We start from the raw sequence: 20859 nt of genomic DNA, 5'->3' as shown, positions 1-20859 counted from the left end.
AAAATTGACGGACGATTTTGTGAGTATTATTATCGTATCTTATTGTAATTCGATTGAATAAGATACGGTCTAAGTAATCAAATTGGTTTATTACTTAGATAAAATTATTGTTTACGAAACAATTAAATCTGAATGAATAATTTATTATAAATACAAGATGTTGTGATTTATAATTGGTAAACCGTTTTGGTACAAGTAATTATGAATTACTAAATCGATTTTGTACATGACGTATTTTTATTAATACGTTGATTTTTAATATGTTAAAAATACATTACAATTACACATGACTAGTTACATGTGACTTTTGACAAATTGACAAAATAATGTGTAAAATGGACTTTCCATTTTACCCAAAATGTACCGAAAAAAATAGGGTGGATTAGGGTTTAAAGTGTGCTTTATATTTTATTTAAAAGTGTAATCATCACACTAATACCTACTCTTACATACCTACATTTTATGGGTATAAGAAAGAGCCATGCATTGGCCTTGTTTCCCACCCCCTGCCCGGTTTTGTCATAGAGAAAAGACCAAGGGTTTTTCTCTATTTTTTTCCTAATATACACTACAATGAAAAAGTGTGTATTCATTCATTCATTTTCAACATCTAAAACTTATAGAAATTTTAGAGAGAAAAATTACTCTTTCTTCCCTCCTCTCTTGACCGAAAAAGCAAGAGTCCAAAATAATATTTTGGGTCAATTTTTAGCAAGGTTAATATTGTTCTAGTTCAAGTTATATTAATCCTTTAAGTGGTTATCTTGGGTATACTTCTTTGGGAGGGATTCTAAGCTTGAATCTTTGTTCTTCCATATAAGGAAAGCTCAAGAACAAGTACGAAGGAGATCTTACTTGTGCCCTTTAATCCGAAATACCCATAGTAAGAAAGACGATTTCTTTTCATTCTTATTTATGTTTGCATGCATAAGATCTAGATTTAATTTTATGACTAAATTAAATGTAACATATATGAATATGTTGTATAATGAGATTAATAATTTCTAACAACTCAACCATTAACAATAGAATCTTTTGCTTCTACTGTTTTACAAAAAGACAAAAGTGTCAATGTGGGCCCACTGAAAAAAGATGTTGTGGTGGGAAATAGTTCTTTATGTGGTAAAGAACAAAGTACAGAGCCCCAAAGTTCCAGTGTTTATCCTATCCAATTCAAAGCACCACACAACAAATACCTACCCCAACTAATGCACCTCACTTACCTCTCTTACCTTTAAGAAGAAGCCCTAGAGAACACAAAAATACCACACAAACTTCGGCAAAATAGATCACAAAAGCTGACCTTGTTAATGTAAATGTGATCACTGGTAGGGAGAAGTTACCCTTAAAAAGGAACTTAACCTATGATGTTCAACATAAGATTGTGATTAGGGAAATAAATGGAGATTGTGAGCAGGAGACTGGTGGTGTGAGTGGTGTAGTTTCAGGGTTTATTGAGCTTGGGGTACATAAAAAAGCTGACATAAAAGGTAAATCTAAGGTCAATGATGTACCTGAGTTTGGTCATTTGAGAAAGGCTGCAAATGGCAAGAAGAAAGCAATTGTGAGAAAGGTAGAGAAGAAGTTAGTTGTGAGAAAGGGGCAGAAGAAAGAAGCATATCTAGGAAAGAAAGGAAAGAAAGTAGATCTGAGAAAGGGGAGGAAGAAAGTACCTGAAAAAATAGTAGAAGAAGCTGAGTTTACAGATTATACTCATTATACTCATGTCAAGATTATACTCATTCTCTTGTTGTGGGTACATGGGAATTTGGTGGTATGGGTGTTCATTGTAGGATGACATTTGGCATTGATTGTAAAGTGGGTTTTGGGAGGGTGGTTGTTGTGGATGTTGGATGTGGGGGCTTTGGTAAGAAAAGTTGGGGTAGTGGTTAGGACTTTCATTGTATGAGTTGTAAGGTAGGTTTGTTTCAACTTGCTCCAAAAACTCCCCATACCCATGGTAGTCATACTCAAAAGATTCACCACATACTCCATGTGCCAAGCCTTCGGTCACCATCATAACTAGGACAAAGATATAACTACAAACAAGGAAACAACAAGAAAACGGTAAAAACAATCCTTGAGGAACAAGTTCCTCAAGGCAAAAGCACAATCAAAATAGACAAACAAGTAAGAACTTAATCACATAGCACCATCCCCGGCAACGGCGCCATTTTGATGAGACAAGAGTTGGTCGTCACACGTCCATCAAACACATTTATAATACTCAACAAACAACTAGTTAGCGGTAAGTCGAGGTCGATCCATGGGACGGTGTGCTTTGGGTTCTTAGTCTATCTATCTCAATTTATGCTAGTGTCACAATTGATTTGGGTTTGTAGTTGTGTCTAAACTAATGCAAGCAATATAGTAAAACAAGCAATAAAATAAAGATGTAAACAATTGATTAAAAGTGCTAGGATATCATGGGTTTATAAGGGGTTCATGGTATTGATCATACAAACATGTTCACAAGGTTGCAAGCAATTAATGTTGTGGAGGAACCGAGTTGGGTTATATCTTACGGTTCTTAGGAAGGGTTGGGTCCCGGAGCCGAATCGATTAGATTGTACAACACCTACAAGTCGACTTACTTTCCTCCTAATCAACTTCTATGCATGGTCTAACAAGACTCGAGTTGGTTTATGTCTTACAAGTCAAGTTGAATAGATAAGAGATGGTTGTAAATCCAAGGATTCATAGGCTTAGCATTTCATCAAACATAACATGTGCATAAAGTTGACATCACAACAAGCAAGCAATTTGATTATGAAAACATATTAGATTAAGCATGAATCAATCCCATGTTAGTTTCCCCTAAATACCCACTAATCCTAGCTAAGAGATTACTCACTCATGATCAAGTTTAACATGTTAATAAGGTTGTCAATCATACTAACAAAGCCAAACATGATGAACAAGTAATAAAGATTAACAATAATTAGAACAAGGATTAAGGGATTATACCTACTAATGATTCCAATAATAAAGCAAGAATAATAGAAGAACTTGATGATTGATTGATAGGTTGTCAATCTCCCAATAATAACCCAATAATCTTCAATTACCCAATAACAAACTTGAATAATAAACTTGAACAATAATTATGGAAAGATTAATGTGTAATTTATGGAAAGATTAAAGAACAATTTATTCTAATCTACTTCTAATCTAATCTAAGAGAGATTTCTAATATGGAGGCTCTCTGCTCTAAAACTTGATGGTTTGATTATTACAAAATGGGGTATATATAGTGGAAATTAGGTGGGATGCATTAGGGTTAACTAAGGGCTAAACTAGTAATTACACTTTTTAGATTGAGCAAGGAGGACCCGGTATTTTTCGAAGGAAGGGCGTCTTGCTTTGTAACTTGGAGAAGGGGAAATCGCATTGTAGAGGAATCCGGGCGGATTAGGGTCGGGACGGGCGGATTCTGGCGATGGAATCCGAGCGGATTGGAGAGAATCCGGGCGGATTGTGGAGATGGAATCCGAGCGGATTCAAGAGAATCCGGGCGGATTGTGGCAGGGGAATCCGGGCGGATTTGGGTGAAGACGGGCGGATTCTCTTTCAGCGAAATTTCTTGTTTTTCCCAGCCAAAAGACGGGCGTCTTGTAGGGAAGACGGGCGTCTTGGGGAAGACGGGCGGATTCCTGCGAAGACGGGCGGATTCCTAAACAGCTTCTTTGTTTGACCTCGGATTGGAAAACGGACGTCATTTTCTCATCCGGACTTCTATTGGAGTGATTCAAAAGCCTAGATCGCTTGTTTTTTCGACGCCGTTCCATCTAGCATATTTTCAGAGCCAAAAGAGCAACTCTTGGTTTGCGTTCCGAGCCATTTTCTTCATGAATGGCTTCCTTGCTTTTCCTCCTTGCTTTAAACCTTATGACCCTTCTATATACTCTTTATTCCTACATCTTTGGTCATCATTCTTGCCTCCTCTTCATACTAGTCCATCTAATATCATCAATAAGCTTCCAAATATGCACGAAAGACGGGAATTTCCGCCTCATTTATCTCCTTTTCTACAAAACATATGAAATGCGATAGAAAAGCAAATAGGAAGATTTTGACAGATAAAATGGCCAAAGAATGTTATAATAGTATGCAAAATAGGCTCAATTAGGGGACTAAATGTGCGCAAATAATGGTCACATCAAATATCCCCAAACCGAACCTTTACTCGTCCCGAGTAAAGAGGTGACAAAAACTAGACCTTTATTTAAACTAACCTACTAATATAACCGGTATGAGACAATTAGCGGGTCTCACTCCGCCCCTTCAACTCACAACAAGGCAACCATGAGGTAGGATGCCTTCTTGGAAGGCATGGTGGGTCTTGCCAAAATGGCGACACATCCAAGCATTAAGCACACAAAATCAAGTAATGGATGCATCTACAAAAGAATAGCCACTTTCCTCATCTAAGTGGCGGAAATTATCTACAAGGGAAGCAATATAAGGGTACACACTCCTTCATAGATGCAATTTCTTCAAACTACTAAGCCTAGAAGGATACCAATAAATCACCTCCAAGTTGTGTCAAGCTAGGGTACCTATGTCCTCAATCGTTAAATGCTTTTGTCAAGAGTAGACTCCCTATGGCGTTAGAAACACTGGAGGATCGCGGAATTCCCCCTCTTGCCTAGACAAGAAGAAGGGTCGTCCCCTCTCTACCATGCACAAAAATGGATATGATGGATAAAGGGATCGATAGATATTTGAGTTTCATTTGGGAGTTTGCTTTTTGTTGTTGTTCCCCCAATTTCTTGTGGCATATAACATTTTAGAACACTTTCTTTTTGCCATTTCTTTGATGTTTGGCATTTCAATACTTGCAACTTTTCAACTTTTGCATTTTTCTTTTGAACATTTTCAAAGTCACCCCATATGTAGGGAGGGTGGCTTATATTTGAAGCATAGGAGTTTTCATTTTTGTTACTCCTCTTTTCTTTTTGATGCATTTTTGCAAACTTTCTTTTCTTTTCATTTCTTTGAACTCAAATTTGAATAATTTTTGTTTTTGTGCCCATTCCCTTTTGTTGACAAAATTGTGGTAGAACATGGATGAATGATGGATGGATGGATGCATGGTTTCAAGGGTCACCTTGGAATAAACGGTAGCCAAGGAGTTAACACACCACAAGGTACTCTTGACTAGGTCTTAATCCATGGGTCAAAGGATACTAGCATGACACATCCTAGGGTGTTTTACAAGTATTCTAACAAGCAAAGTCTTAAGAACAAAAAGTATCTACTAGGGCCTATATACACTTGTCAAGTTTCCCAAGTAGACGGTTTCACAAGATTTTTCTAACATGCAAACTACATGCCATGATGCAACTAACATATATACATCCTAATGCAAATGATTCTACCAACTAGTATGACATGTAAATTAAATGCAAGTCCTGGGTTCACATTGTTTTACCGCATCAATCAAAATAAAGCCGCATAGTCATTAACATAAAGAGGAAAAAGGAGATTGGAAAGATCATACCATGCGGTCTTCAATATCCTCATGTCTCGGATGTGGCATAGTCAATCAATGTGAACAAGGATAGAGAAACAAACAATATATACAAGGCTACACTACAAAGGAAATGAACATGTTTTTGGATTTTTCAAAATTTTCAAATTTTTATGGTTTTTATGATTTATGAAATTAAAGATATATTTTTGTGATTTTTTCGAAAATTTTCAATTTTTATGTATTTTTGGAATATAAATTCCCATCCCCCACTTTATTTTGGACATTGTCCTCAATGTACATGTAGGAGTAGGAATGAAAAAAAAATACATGTTTTTGGATTTTTGATTTTTTTGAAATAAAGTACCAATGCAATATGGTATGAATGAATGCATGCTCTAACTAAATGCAATTCTATATGACATTTATAACAAATGAATGCAATCTAAACTATCCTATATGATGCATGCCAAATGCTTAAGTCACTTATGATCAAACCTCCCCAAACCGATTTAAACACTATTTCTAGTGTAGAAAAGAATAGGATTGGTCATTAGTGACTATGCATGAATTCTAATCTATATGCAACTAACTACATGAATCATGTGAGATATATTACAATGCAAACTAATGTAAATGAACTAAATAATGCAAATGCAATATGAAATATAATACAAATGCAAGCTAAATGTATATGTAAATAACTAAATGCAAGTGTAAATGTAATGCAAAGTGAAAGGAAAGGGTATCTTACAAATGGTGGTTTGAGGGAGGACTCCACCAAACTCATTCCGTCTTGCCATGATTATTGATGTTGTCCATGTTGCTTAATGCTCTCAATAACCGGTCAAAGGCTTTTGAATGGGCTTCATATAAGCACAAATAGGAGATTGGCGATGTCAAAACGTAGTTTAGCCATCTTGGCTTGGAATAGAACTTGCCGAACACTCTCCCATTTGTTTTGCCCTTGGCACTTGGCTTCTTACAATGCTTAAAACCAACAAGCCCATGATTCTTGTCAATACAAGGTATGAAGCATTGCCCATATTCATCCGGAGGCTTCCACTCTTTACCATCTCTTTCAAATTCTATGATGATAGAGCATTGATTCATCAATCCTCCAATAGTAGAAGGAGAGTTCTCATTTTTTTGATGAGGGGATAGTTGAAGGATAAGATGTGGAGTTGTCAACTTCTCACCATTGAGGTCATTCATGCTTTCATTATCTTCACTTTCTTCTTGACCCTCCTTAGAACTTGAACCATTTCCAAAGAAAAGAGCTTCAATTTCTTCCAAACTATGATCAAAGATACCAACATCATAGTTTTCCTCTTGACCTCTCAATTCCCCAAAGATTGCAAGTTCAAATTCGTCAACCTCTTCTTTCAAATTTTTACCTCCACTCCCATAAGTGTCAAGGGAACACACTTCCTCTACATGGGTTATAGAGGGAAATTGTGGTGGGAGGTCTTCCTCATCATCATCATCATAGGTATTCCAAATTGGAGAAGCAAGGCTAGTGTGTGAGCTAGATTCATTAGACAATTTAGACAAAGTGCTTGTCTCATAATTGGCCTTCAACTCACATTCATCATTGCTCTCCACTCCAACTTCATCATGCTTCAATTCATCATCCACTCTTGGTCCATAATCAATCAAGCACTCCCCTTCCTCAAAAGTAACATCTTCATATTCACATCTATCATGAATGTTTGTAAAGTTGGGTACAAGTTGGAATATGGGGTGTTCAATACTTATGAATTTAGGAGGTGGTGGGGGATTCACAAGAGTAGCTTCATAATGCCATCCAAATTCTTCTTCACCCTCATTATTTTCCCCTTCTTCTTCATTTAGCATTTGGGTGGCTTCCATTTGGGCAATTTGATTTTCCAACTTCTCACCATTAGTAACAATGTTTTTGAGAACATTGTCCCTAGCTTGGCTCTCTTCTAGCTTTTCATGAAGAGATTTTGTTGGCACCTTAACATTTGGAGAACCACACTTTGCATGTCAAGATTATACTCATTCTCTTGTTGTGGGTACATGGGAATTTGGTGGTATGGGTGTTCATTGTAGGATGACATTTGGCATTGATTGTAAAGTGGGTTTTGGGAGGGTGGTTGTTGTGGATGTTGGATGTGGGGGCTTTGGTAAGAAAAGTTGGGGTAGTGGTTAGGACTTTCATTGTATGAGTTGTAAGGTAGGTTTGTTTCAACTTGCTCCAAAAACTCCCCATACCCATGGTAGTCATACTCAAAGGATTCACCACATACTCCATGTGCCAAGCCTTCGGTCATCATCATAACTAGGACAAAGATATAACTACAAACAAGGAAACTACAAGAAAACGGTAAAAACAATCCTTGAGGAACAAGTTCCTCAAGGTAAAAGCACAATAAAAATAGACAAACAAGTAAGAACTTAATCACATAGCACCATCCCTGGCAACGGCGCCATTTTGATGAGACAAGAGTTGGTCGTCACACGTCCATCAAACACATTTATAATACTCAACAAACAACTAGTTAGCGGTAAGTCGAGGTCGATCCATGGGACGGTGTGCTTTGGGTTCTAAGTCTATCTATCTCAATTTATGCTAGTGTCACAATTGATTTGGGTTTGTAGTTGTGTCTAAACTAATGCAAGCAATATAGTAAAACAAGCAATAAAATAAAGATGTAAACAATTGATTAAAAGTGCTAGGATATCATGGGTTTATAAGGGGTTCATGGTATTGATCATACAAACATGTTCACAAGGTTGCAAGCAATTAATGTTGTGGAGGAACCGAGTTGGGTTATATCTTACGGTTCTTAGGAAGGGTTGGGTCCCGGAGCCGAATCGATTAAATTGTACAACACCTACAAGTCGACTTACTTTCCTCCTAATCAACTTCTATGCATGTTCTAACAAGACTCGAGTTGGTTTATGTCTTACAAGTCAAGTTGAATAGATAAGAGATGGTTGTAAATGCAAGGATTCATAGGCTTAGCATTTCATCAAACATAACATGTGCATAAAGTTGACATCACAACAAGCAAGCAATTAGATTATGAAAACATATTAGATTAAGCATGAATCAATCCCATGTTAGTTTCCCCTAATTACCCACTAATCCTAGCTAAGAGATTACTCACTCATGATCAAGTTTAACATGTTAATAAGGTTGTCAATCATACTAACAAAGCCAAACATGATGAACAAGTAATAAAGATTAACAATAATTAGAACAAGGATTAAGGGATTATACCTACTAATGATTCCAATAATAAAGCAAGAATAATAGAAGAACTTGATGATTGATTGAGAGGTTGTCAATCTCCCAATAATAACCCAATAATCTTCAATTACCCAATAACAAACTTGAATAATAAACTTGAACAATAATTATGGAAAGATTAATGTGTAATTTATGGAAAGATTAAAGAACAATTTATTCTAATCTACTTCTAATCTAATCTAAGAGAGATTTCTAATATGGAGGCTCTCTGCTCTAAAACTTGATGGTTTGATTATTACAAAATGGGGTATATATAGTGGAAATTAGGTGGGATGCATTAGGGTTAACTAAGGGCTAAACTAGTAATTACACTTTTTAGATTGAGCAAGGAGGACCCGGTATTTTTCGAAGGAAGGGCGTCTTGCTTTGTAACTTGGAGAAGGGGAAATCGCGCTGTAGAGGAATCCGGGCGGATTAGGGTCGGGACGGGCGGATTCTGGCGATGGAATCCGAGCGGATTGGAGAGAATTCGGGCGGATTGTGGAGATGAAATCCGAGCGGATTCAAGAGAATCCGGGCGGATTGTGGCAGGGGAATCCGGGCGGATTTGGGTGAAGACGGGCGGATTCTCTTCCAACGAAATTTCTTGTTTTTCCCAGCAAAAAGACAGGCCTCTTGTAGGGAAGACGGGCGTCTTGGGGAAGACGAGCGGATTCCTGCGAAGACGGGCGGATTCCTGAACAGCTTCTTTGTTTGACCTCGGATTGTAAAACGGACGTCATTTTCTCATCCGGACTCCTATTGGAGTGATTCAAAAGCCTAGATAGCTTGTTTTTTTGACGCCGTTCCATCTAGCATATTTTCAGAGCCAAAAGAGCAACTCTTGGTTTGCGTTCCGAGCCATTTTCTTCATGAATGGCTTCCTTGCTTTTCCTCCTTGCTTTAAACCTTATGACCCTTCTATATACTCTTTATTCCTACATCTTTGGTCATCATTCTTGCCTCCTCTTCATACTAGTCCATCTAATATCATCAATAAGCTTCCAAATATGCACGAAAGACGGGAATTTCCGCCTCATTTATCTCCTTTTCTACAAAACATATGAAATGCGATAGAAAAGCAAATAGGAAGGTTTTGACGGATAAAATGGCCAAAGAATGTTATAATAGTATGCAAAATAGGCTCAATTAGGGGACTAAATGTGCGCAAATAATGGTCACATCAACCTTCCCATGTGTTGAGGTTTTTAGGAAAGCCTTAGTGCATCATAGTGTAGAAAATGGCTACGACTTCCACTACTCACACAATGGAAGGGACAGAGTAAGAGACCATTGTTACAATAGGTGTAAGTGTGAGTGGAACAAAAAGAGGTCAAAGTTGGGAAAGTGTGTTTGTGGGATTAAGAATCCATGTAAGTATAGAGTGCATGCTAGAAATCTGACAGAAGAAATATTTGAAATCACTGGGTTACACTTGAAGCATAACTGTGTAATGTCCACTTACAATAGAAAAGTGGGTTCTGAGTACCTAGCTCAGAAGTACATTGAGTTTTGGAGAAACAATACTGATTGGAAGTTACAAAAATTCCAGAAACATGTGCTACATGAGCTAGGAGTTCATGTGACCTACATGAGATGTTGGTTGGCAAGATCTAGGGCAAAGCTGATGATTCATGGTAATGTCTGTTAGGATTCATTACTCTAATATGTTTACATATTCATAGTATGATGATTTAATTTAGTCATAAAATTAAAACGGATCATATGCATGCAAAACAATTACAAAGTATAAGAAGAAAATCAATTCTTACATTGATTATTTCAGATAAATGGGCACTACTAAGTTCTACTTCTTACTAGATCTTGAGCTTTCCAAAATGGAAGAAGAAGATTCAAGTTTAGAATCTCTCATATGGAATTATACCCAAGGAATACCCTTAATTATTTTAATTAATATGAGACTAGTATTAATTAAAATAAGCTTAAAATTTGACACAAAAATGGTGTTTTGTTCTCTTGTATTTCGGTCAAGACAAGAGAGGATTTATGAGTTTTTCTTTCTCTAAAAATATTTCACAAATGTAGAGAAGAGAGGATTTTTCTTACACTAGAAAAATAGTAGAGTAGTGAATGAATAATAGAGGAATCCATTTGGTTCCTCTTGATGGAAAAACCGGTTTGGGGGGGGGGGGTCTATGAGGGGAGCCAATGCATGGTCTTGTTCTTCTCAAGATGAGACTAGGCATGCAAGGCTAGATATTAGGTTTAATCATCATGTTTCTAATTAAAAATAAAAGCACAATATAAACCTTATTCCCCTCCAATATTTCGGTACACTTGAATAAAATGGGTAGTCCATTTTATTTTGTCATTTGTCAATTTTGTCACATGTTACATGACATGTCACAATGCAATGTATTTTTAACATATTAAAAATCAACATATTAATAAAATATGTCACATACAAAATTAACTAGTAATTCTTAATTACTTGTACCAAAACGGTTTATCAATTATAAATTTACAACAACTTGTATTTATAATAAATTATTCATTCTGTTTCAATTGTTTCGTAACAATAATTCAATTCTAAGTAATAAAACAATTCGATTACTTAATCCGTATCTCATTTAATCGAATTACAATGACACACGTTAATTTTACTCACAAAATCATCCGTCAATATTAAGCAATTTAATTAACTCGTATCGGCATACGATTAATTAAATGATCAATTAAGAGCATTTCCCTATAGGTATGACCACAGAGTATCAACTTGTAACACCCCGTAATTTCGGACCGTTAATATATTTCGGAAGTAATTTATTAATCAAGTAAAATTTGATATTAATGTATTTAAAGTAAAAATAATTCAAAGAAATATAATTTTATTATATTTTGAAGAAAAGTATTTATTTTGATAGTTTCGAAATGTTTAAAAATAGTTTAAACCGTGTAAAAACTTTTTATTTCGAAATAAGGGCATATCCGGGAAAAATGACAACTCTATTGAAAATTGGGCAAATGATTTTGGAAATGGGTCGTATGAGTATTCAATTTTCTTGTAATCTCGTGTTTAAGAACTTTGGTCTTGTCGGAATTTGCGTTTGACAAGCGGTTCTAATTATTATCGAAACGAGCCAAAACCGACTCGTAAAATCCCGACTAAAACCCGCACCTTCCTCCTTTCCTCTCCCTTTCACGCGGCACCTCCCTTCCCCTTTCTTTTTTTTCTGATTTTCTTATTAACTTCATCTTCTTTAACAAAAAAAAACACCATTTTCTTACCTTTCTAAGCCAAATTCATCATAATTTCTTCGTTTCTTGTCGTATTTTCACATAATTTATATTTTCGGAATCCTCTCTTCGAGATCTACCTCCTGGTATATTTTAATTTCAGTTTTCTTGAAGTTGTTTTAAGACGATTTTGGGTAATTTCGGTTTTTTTTGTACTTATTATTGTGTTTTTATTGTTTATTTAGGTGAAGAATTGGAAGACGAGTTTGGGGACTCGTATATTGTTGAAGATAGTGGCTAGTGTATATTAGGGTTTGGTATTCAAGGTGCTAATTGCTCATTTTCTAGCTTATAAGCTAACATATTTCGAGTTACTCGACGAATAATCGTCACATTCTTTAGTTTTTGTATGTTTTTGTGATTTTTATTTAAGTAGATAATTTCACATGATAATATGGTTGCATGCATGCCTAATTCATGTTCTTTGTTAGTTTAAGTTAACATATTAGATTAGGAATGATTAATTGATGTTTCAGACGGTGTTAAACTGAACAAAAATGGAGAAATGGAGGTGTGGGAGTGGCGGCCAGCGGGTCCGACAGGCCCACGGCTGCCGTGGGGTTGGCCCGGGTTGGTCTGTCGCTTGTTTCGCGGTTTTTCATGCTTTGTTCATCGTTTTAGGTTCATTAATGTTATAGTTAGAATAAGTAACATATGGTTAAACCTTTGAAATGAATAATGTTAGTAGTAAAGATAATGAGGTTGGTAAAATTATGTTTATATTGGTAGTTGCACATGTTAGGGTAGATTATAAAATGAATTTTATAGCAATAATTGTAATGTTTTGATGATTGTGCCGAAAACTGAGCCTTAGTCCCTTTGACTGATTCGATGTCAGTTAATTGAGTGATTGGTCAGCCGCAATTTAACCCGTACCTGTCGCAAGGCTGGGGTTGCGGGTAAAAATTCTGTTGGATGAAATTTTATATGAATTGAATAACCGGCCTTTTTCTTGTTTTAGGCCATTTATCATGTTTTTAAGTTCACATGTATAGTTGGTTGAATTTAATAGTTTCTTATATTGTAGAAACGGCCCTAGATTCCCTGAAGCCTTTAATATTGTTAATATTGCTAGAATTGGTATTGAATACTTCTTGCAGGTTGTTGTGTTTGTCATAGATAGGTCTTCATAGTCTTTGACGAGTATATGTTCACTGCTTAATAGCCTTTGTGTTCCTGACTTGGTGGGATTAAATCCAAGTTGGGGCATGACCTCGTTACTTATTTTGATAGTAAGTGGTCAGCTTAAGTACTAGCCAACCCTTTGGTGGACTCCTTAGGGTACTCACTTTGTTTTAGAAAAATTGTGGGTCTTGGGTGCGGTGGTGTGTATCCGCATGTCTAGGTCTCAAGCTGATTTTAGGCTAGGGTTATGTTGTGTCTTGGCCATGTTTTATTCATATTAACCGCTGAGCCAAGATACCGGTTCGATTACCTTCCCTACCTCGTGGTATAGACTCGAGTTACAGAGTGACTATTGACCGTACTACGAACTTATGCCTGTCTTTGATATATTGCCCTTTCTTGTATGGTGATTTTATGAATTGTAATAGGTGAGATGTAAGCCGGTTACAATTGATAAAGTTTGGATTACTATTTGTTATATGTTTCACATGATAGTTTAAATTGGTCAGTTTAGAGTTCACATGTTAGAATACTTGATAAGTAAATGGTTTATCAAATTGTTTACATGTTACATTACATGTTACATTAATTATGACGTTTCGTGGCTGAGAGGACTCGAAGTTACTCCCCACTGAATTGTGGCTTTCGTGTTTGTATAAAATGCGATTGACAGGTTGAAGATGTTTAGATGGGGTACACAGACGAGCTAGTGAGCAAAAGAACCTTGGACCTAGTTTTGGCTATTTTTATAGTAAACCTTTAGACTTTTGGTTTTGTATATATTTTGAAGGGACATATGTTTCCCTCTTTGATTTTGGTTTGTATCATTATATCATCTTATCGTTAGCTATGGCATGTAAATTAGTTTGTTAGCTTTTGCAGGTTTTTGGCACTCTTAAGTTGGAGATGTTTGTGAATGGTTTAGGAAAATTTTAAAAATTACAGGTTTTGTCTAGTTGAACCAATTACAAACATATCCTGTCAGTTTTTCGGTAGAATTTACGTGTTTATTTATCGCTAAATTTAAGGGTGTCACAGTTGGTATCAGAGCTTGTTGCTCCCGATGCACGTTTGTGCACCCCACTTAAAATCACTTGACCTTTAAATAATAAACTAGAGAGATGGGTAGGATGGGTAGATTTAGGATTTTGTGTGGTAGTCTGTTTGTGATTGCTAATTGTTAGGTACTAATTAATTTTCTCTTTTGCAAGATGGCTCTCCAAGAAATGTAGATAATGCAATCTTACAAGCTAGGTTTGTTGATGGTTGGTTATTAATTTTGGTGCCGTTAAAGATTGGTTATGCCAAATGAAGAATGCTTCCACTTTCTCGATATTTCTTTCAGTATTCGGTGTATCTTACCTTAATCTTCCAATCTCGTTGTTTATTCGTCTTTCTAATTTCTCTTCTCTCGCCTTGGTAACTACTCTTCTATTCTTTCTCCCGATTCATCCTTGGTTCGTTTTCTTCTTATAATAAGAGTCCTTGTGGACACCTTCCTTTTATTCCGCAGGATAGTCCCCTTGTTCAAGAGAACCCGGTTTTGAGAGAATGTATCATTAGAGGGCGTGAACGAGTTGAGAAATTGATTGTTTAAGGTTTGAGTTGTATTGGAGAATATAACTTGGGATCCTTTGGTTAGTCTTGTTAGTTGTACTTAATATGAGAGCCTAGTGAGTTGAGAAACACCTTGGGATTTAGTTCTATTGAGAGCTTGTTTGTTATAGATGTTTGAGCATGGGTACTACCTTAGCACATAAGATGGAATGAACCTAAGCTACTTCATTTGAGAGTCTCGATATTTCTTGTGGAGAATTAAAGGAATGATAGTTAGCCCTAATCCTTGTAGGCCTTGAAAGGAATACAATAGGACATTGATGTTGCTTAATGGATTGGTATTGTACTTTGGAATTAGTTAGTTTGTTAAACCTTTTAAGTTGACCAAATCTAGTATAGAGTAGCCCTTGTTGACCTTTCGAAATTTGAGAACACGTGGTTGACCTTATTAATCATATTTGGATTTGGGAATTTTGGTGGAATGTTGTTCGATGTAGTTCGTGAGTTCAAGGATGTGATTCCAATTTATGGTATCGGAGACTAGAAGTATTAAGTGGTGAGATGATGGAGTAGACAAGCTATGGTACTTGGGGATGACATAGTAAGTGACAATGACGAGAATTGTAAAGGAGATACTTTGGGACATGGGTGTAACAAATGAATTTGTGTGGTGAATTGATTTTGGCTCTTAGAACCAATTGAGTTGAGGAATACCTACCATTGTGGAGTCCTTGTTAGTCATATAATTTGGTAGACTTTTGGGGCTTTGTTGAGCACCTTAGTGGTGTAACCTTATCATTTCGATCATAAGCTTTGATGAGTGTTTGGTAAGCGGTAGCCCTTTCATTGTGCCGCTTCTATTCTCCTTTCCTTCTCTTTAATGTTCGTTGAACCTTGTTTTTATGCCAAATTTTACGTATCTTCTTCTTGCCCGAGATATCTTCTTAACTCGAATACCTCTTATTTATGTCAACCGTTATCTTTACGGACCGACTCCTTAGTTTCCTAACTTGTCAGATTCATGCACCCTTCGGAAATGTTTTACCGTTTCTCTATTCCTTTATCACTCCTTATCTCCTTAGTATAGTTGGTACCTTATTGACCATGTTTACAGAGTTAGTGAGATGTGACTTGAGGATATAGGATTGACTAAGTAGTCGAGTTTGTGATTGGCTTCCATAATCACTTTTGAGATGAGGGTTTGATAATGTATATGTTACCGTCTGAGAAATGTTAAATGTGGGATTATTAGTTGGTTTTAGTGAGTGATATTGATTACTACTTGAGGTATGGTATGAGAGTGAGAGTAAGCTACATTATTGGGAGGTTTTAGCACTTGTTTTGGTAACTAGAAAGGGTAATGGTATGGTTGACACCAATTGTTAGGCTAAGGAAGATAATTTCAATTTATGGTTTAGGAACTCTGAGGTGATAAAGTGTTGTTACGATTATGACCTTGTTCCTTGAGAATTTGATGGTAAGTAAGTTTAGGATATCAAATTTGAAAGAATACTCCTTGGGGATGTTGATGACCAGAATGGATTGGTGATGTGATTTGGTATTAGTTGGCTCTTGAGAGTTCTTGAGTTGAGAGAGACTAAGTATTGAGAAGAATTTGTTAATCCTATAGTTCTATAGACCTTGAGGTCGCACTGAGTACTTGAGGTGATGGGACGGTGTTGTAGCTGAGTGTAGCTGAGTGTAGTTCCGCTTTTGGCAATCCTTAATAAATAAAAGGATAGAGGAACGTGAGATCCTATTGATTTTTCGGATTTTTGGGGTTGGTATGTTACTACCTTGTTTTGAAATGAAAACCTTGAAGAATTTGAGGAACCCATAGTTGACGACACTAGTTGGATACGAATATAACTTTGTTGGAAGCCTTGACCTTAGGCTTGTGAAAGTTGTTTTGGAATGTTATTGTAAATTTGGACCTTATATTTAATCCTTTGAGGAATCTTTCTATTGGAAATGGGAATATTGTTGGGAAGTAGGATTGTGAACCTTTCTCGATGTACCGATCTTCCTAATTCCGATCTCTGACAATTGTCATTCTTGCTATTCTGGCTTGTTCCGTTGTGTTCGCCTTTATGGAACTCATTTGACCTTTTGAGTAAAGCGTCTTGTTCGTTGACATCTTTATTGACTTCATCCAAAAATTCCACCTTTAAGAGTTCAATTCCTTCTTGTCTGTTGGGTGTGAGTTCCCTATCGCGACTTGCACTTCTCGTTCCCGAGTTGTTTTCCATCTTGCATAGATTCTATATAGTTTGAGTAAACTTTTGGTTCATTTTTTTCTTAATTTGGAGATAAATCTACAAATTGACCTCTTTTTATAACATTTGAAAATGATTTCTCACTCTCTTTCAACCCTAGTGTTCAATTGGATACCTAAGTTATTTCTCGTTTTGTGTAATGATTCCTTTTTCTTACTCCTTTTCCGCGGTACTAAGCCGTATTTAATCATAATTAGTAAAGATATTATTCTTATTATAGAACTTTAAACTAAAATTTTGAAAATGCTTTTATGATTTTCAATGGTTTTAACATTAGTGAATGTTAAATCTCGTTGTTGGAGACGTCCCAATAATGGGTTTTCTCATTTATTGGTGTAGAAATATTTTTATATCTTGATATGAATGTGGATGTTCTTGTCTGATCAACGAGAGTATCACCGTTTCATTGAAAAGATACCTATATTTTCTTATAACTATATTATTAAGATGTTGTTTACTATAATTTCTCCTTCTATGTTTCGAGGGCGAAACTTTTTAAAAGGAGGGGTGATTGTAACACCCCGTAATTTCGGACCGTTAATATATTTCGGAAGTAATTTATTAATCAAGTAAAATTTGATATTAATGTATTTAAAGTAAAAATAATTCAAAGAAATATAATTTTATTATATTTTGAAGAAAAGTATTTATTTTGATAGTTTCGAAATGTTTAAAAATAGTTTAAACCGTGTAAAAACTTTTTATTTCGAAATAAGGGCATATCGGGGAAAAATGACAGCTCTATTGAAAATTGGGCAAATGATTTTGGAAATGGGTCGTATGAGTATTCAATTTTCTTGTAATCTCGTGTTTAAGAACTTTGGTCTTGTCGGAATTTGCGTTTGACAAGCGGTTCTAATTATTATCGAAACGAGCCAAAACCGACTCGTAAAATCCCGACTAAAACCCGCACCTTCCTCCTTTCCTCTCCCTTTCACGCGGCACCTCCCTTACCCTTTCTTTTTTTTCTGATTTTCTTATCAACTTCATCTTCTTTAACAAAAAAAACACCATTTTCTTACCTTTCTAAGCCAAATTCATCATAATTTCTTCGTTTCTTGTCGGATTTTCACATAATTTATATTTTCGGAATCCTCTCTTCGAGATCTGCCTCCTGGTATATTTTAATTTCAGTTTTCTTGAAGTTGTTTTAAGACGATTTTGGGTAATTTCGGTTTTTTTGTACTTATTATTGTGTTTTTATTGTTTATTTAGGCGAAGAATTGGAAGACGAGTTTGGGGACTCGTATATTGTTGAAGATAGTGGCTAGTGTATATTAGGGTTTGGTATTTAAGGTGCTAATTGCTCATTTTCTAGCTTAAGGTAACATATTTCGAGTTACTCGACGAATAATCGTCACATTCTTTAGTTTTTGTATGTTTTTGTGATTTTTATTTAAGTAGATAATTTCACATGATAATATGGTTGCATGCATGCCTAATTAATGTTCTTTGTTAGTTTAAGTTAACATATTAGATTAGGAATGATTAATTGATGTTTCAGACGGTGTTAAACTGAACAAAAATGGAGAAATGGAGGTGTGGGAGTGGCGGCCAGCGGGCCCGGCAGGCCCAGGCAGGCCCACGGCTGCCGTGGGGTTGGCCCGGGTTGGTCCGTCGCTTGTTTCGCGGTTTTTCATGCTTTGTTCATCGTTTTAGGTTCATTAATGTTATAGTTAGAATAAGTAACATATGGTTAAAGCTTTGAAATGAATAATGTTAGTAGTAAAGATAATGAGGTTGGTAAAATTATGTTTATATTGGTAGTTGCACATGTTAGGGTAGATTATAAAATGAATTTTATAGCAATAATTGTAATGTTTTGATGATTGTGCCGAAAACTGAGCCTTAGTCCCTTTGACTGATTCGATGTCAGTTAATTAAGTGATTGGTCAGCTGCAATTTAACCCGTACCTGTCGCAGGGCTGGGGTTGCGGGTAAAAATTCGGTTGGATGAAATTTTATATGAATTGAATAACCGGCCTTTTTCTTGTTTTAGGCCATTTATCAAGTTTTTAAGTTCACATGTATAGTTGGTTGAATTTAATAGTTTCTTATATTGTAGAAACGGCCCTAGATTCCCTGAAGCCTTTAATATTGTTCATATTGCTAGAATTGGTATTGAATACTTCTTGCAGGTTGTTGTGTTTGTCATAGATAGGTCTTTATAGTCTTTGACGAGTATATGTTCACTGCTTAATAGCCTTTGTGTTCCTGACTTGGTGGGATTATATCCAAGTTGGGGCATGACCTCGTTTCTTATTTTGATAGTAAGTGGTCAGCTTAAGTACTAGCCAACCCTTTGGTGGACTCCTTAGGGTACTCACTTTGTTTTAGAAAAATTGTGGGTCTTGGGTGCGGTGGTGTGTATCCGCATGTCTAGGTCTGCGCAGATTTTAGGCTAGGGTTGTGTTGTGTCTTGGCCATGTTTTATTCATATTAACCGCTGAGCTAAGATACCGGTTCGATTACCTTCCCTATCTCGTGGTATAGACTCGAGTTACAGAGTGACTATTGACCGTACTAAGAACTTATGCCTGTCTTTGATATATTGCCCTTTCTTGTATGGTGATTTTATGAATTGTAATAGGTGAGATGTAAGCCGGTTACAATTGATAAAGTTTGGATTACTATTTGTTATATGTTTCACATGATAGTTTAAATTGGTCAGTTTAGAGTTCACATGTTAGAATACTTGATAAGTAAATGGTTTATCAAATTGTTTACATGTTACATAACATGTTACATTAATTATGACGTTTCGTGGCTGGGAGGACTCGAAGTTACTCCCCACTGAATTGTGGCTTTCGTGTTTGTATAAAATGCGATTGACAGGTTGAAGATGTTTAGATGGGGTACACAGACGAGCTAGTGAGCAAAAGAACCTTGGACCTAGTTTTGGCTATTTTTATAGTAAACCTTTAGACTTTTGGTTTTGTATATATTTTGAAGGGACATATGTTTCCCTCTTTGATTTTGGTTTGTATCATTATATCATCTTATCGTTAGCTATGGCATGTAAATTAGTTTGTTAGCTTTTGCAGGTTTTTGACACTCTTAGATGTTTGTGAATGGTTTAGGAAAATTTTAAAAATTACAGGTTTTGTCTAGTTGAACCAATTACAAACATATCCTGTCAGTTTTTCGGTAGAATTTACGTGTTTATTTATCGCTAAATTTAAGGGTGTCATTCCCCTCCAATATTTCGGTACACTTGAATAAAATGGGTAGTCCATTTTATTTTGTCATTTGTCAATTTTGTCACATGTTACATGACATGTCACAATGCAATGTATTTTTAACATATTAAAAATCAACATATTAATAAAATATGTCACATACAAAATTAACTAGTAATTCTTAATTACTTGTACCAAAACGGTTTATCAATTATAAATTTACAACAACTTGTATTTATAATAAATTATTCATTCTGTTTCAATTGTTTCGTAACAATAATTCAATTCTAAGTAATAAAACAATTCGATTACTTAGTCCGTATCTCATTTAATTGAATTACAATGACACACGTTAATTTTACTCACAAAATCATCCGTCAATAATAAGCAATTTAATTAACTCGTATCGGCATACGATTAATTAAATGATCAATTAAGAGCATTTCCCTATAGGTATGACCTCAGAGTATCAACTGATCACCACCGTCGCACGACAGTAATGTCAAACTCTAGTCAGTCAATCATTACCGATATGTGTGGACCAGTTGACTGTAAAATATTACTTTCCCTCTTCTTTTCTTAAACATGAGATTTAAACATGTGATCATCATGATCGACAATTGTGATCGCATTATTGCCGGAGGACACTTATTCCAACAATCTCACACTTGTCCTCGACAAGTGTGCGTCACCAATTCTCTTGTCCTATTACTATCTCTCATTCAATTCAAG

This window comes from Silene latifolia, chromosome 9, assembly GCF_048544455.1.
Source record: "Silene latifolia isolate original U9 population chromosome 9, ASM4854445v1, whole genome shotgun sequence".
NCBI classification, from domain to species: Eukaryota; Viridiplantae; Streptophyta; class Magnoliopsida; order Caryophyllales; family Caryophyllaceae; genus Silene; species Silene latifolia.
This window is presented reverse-complemented; position numbering follows the sequence as displayed.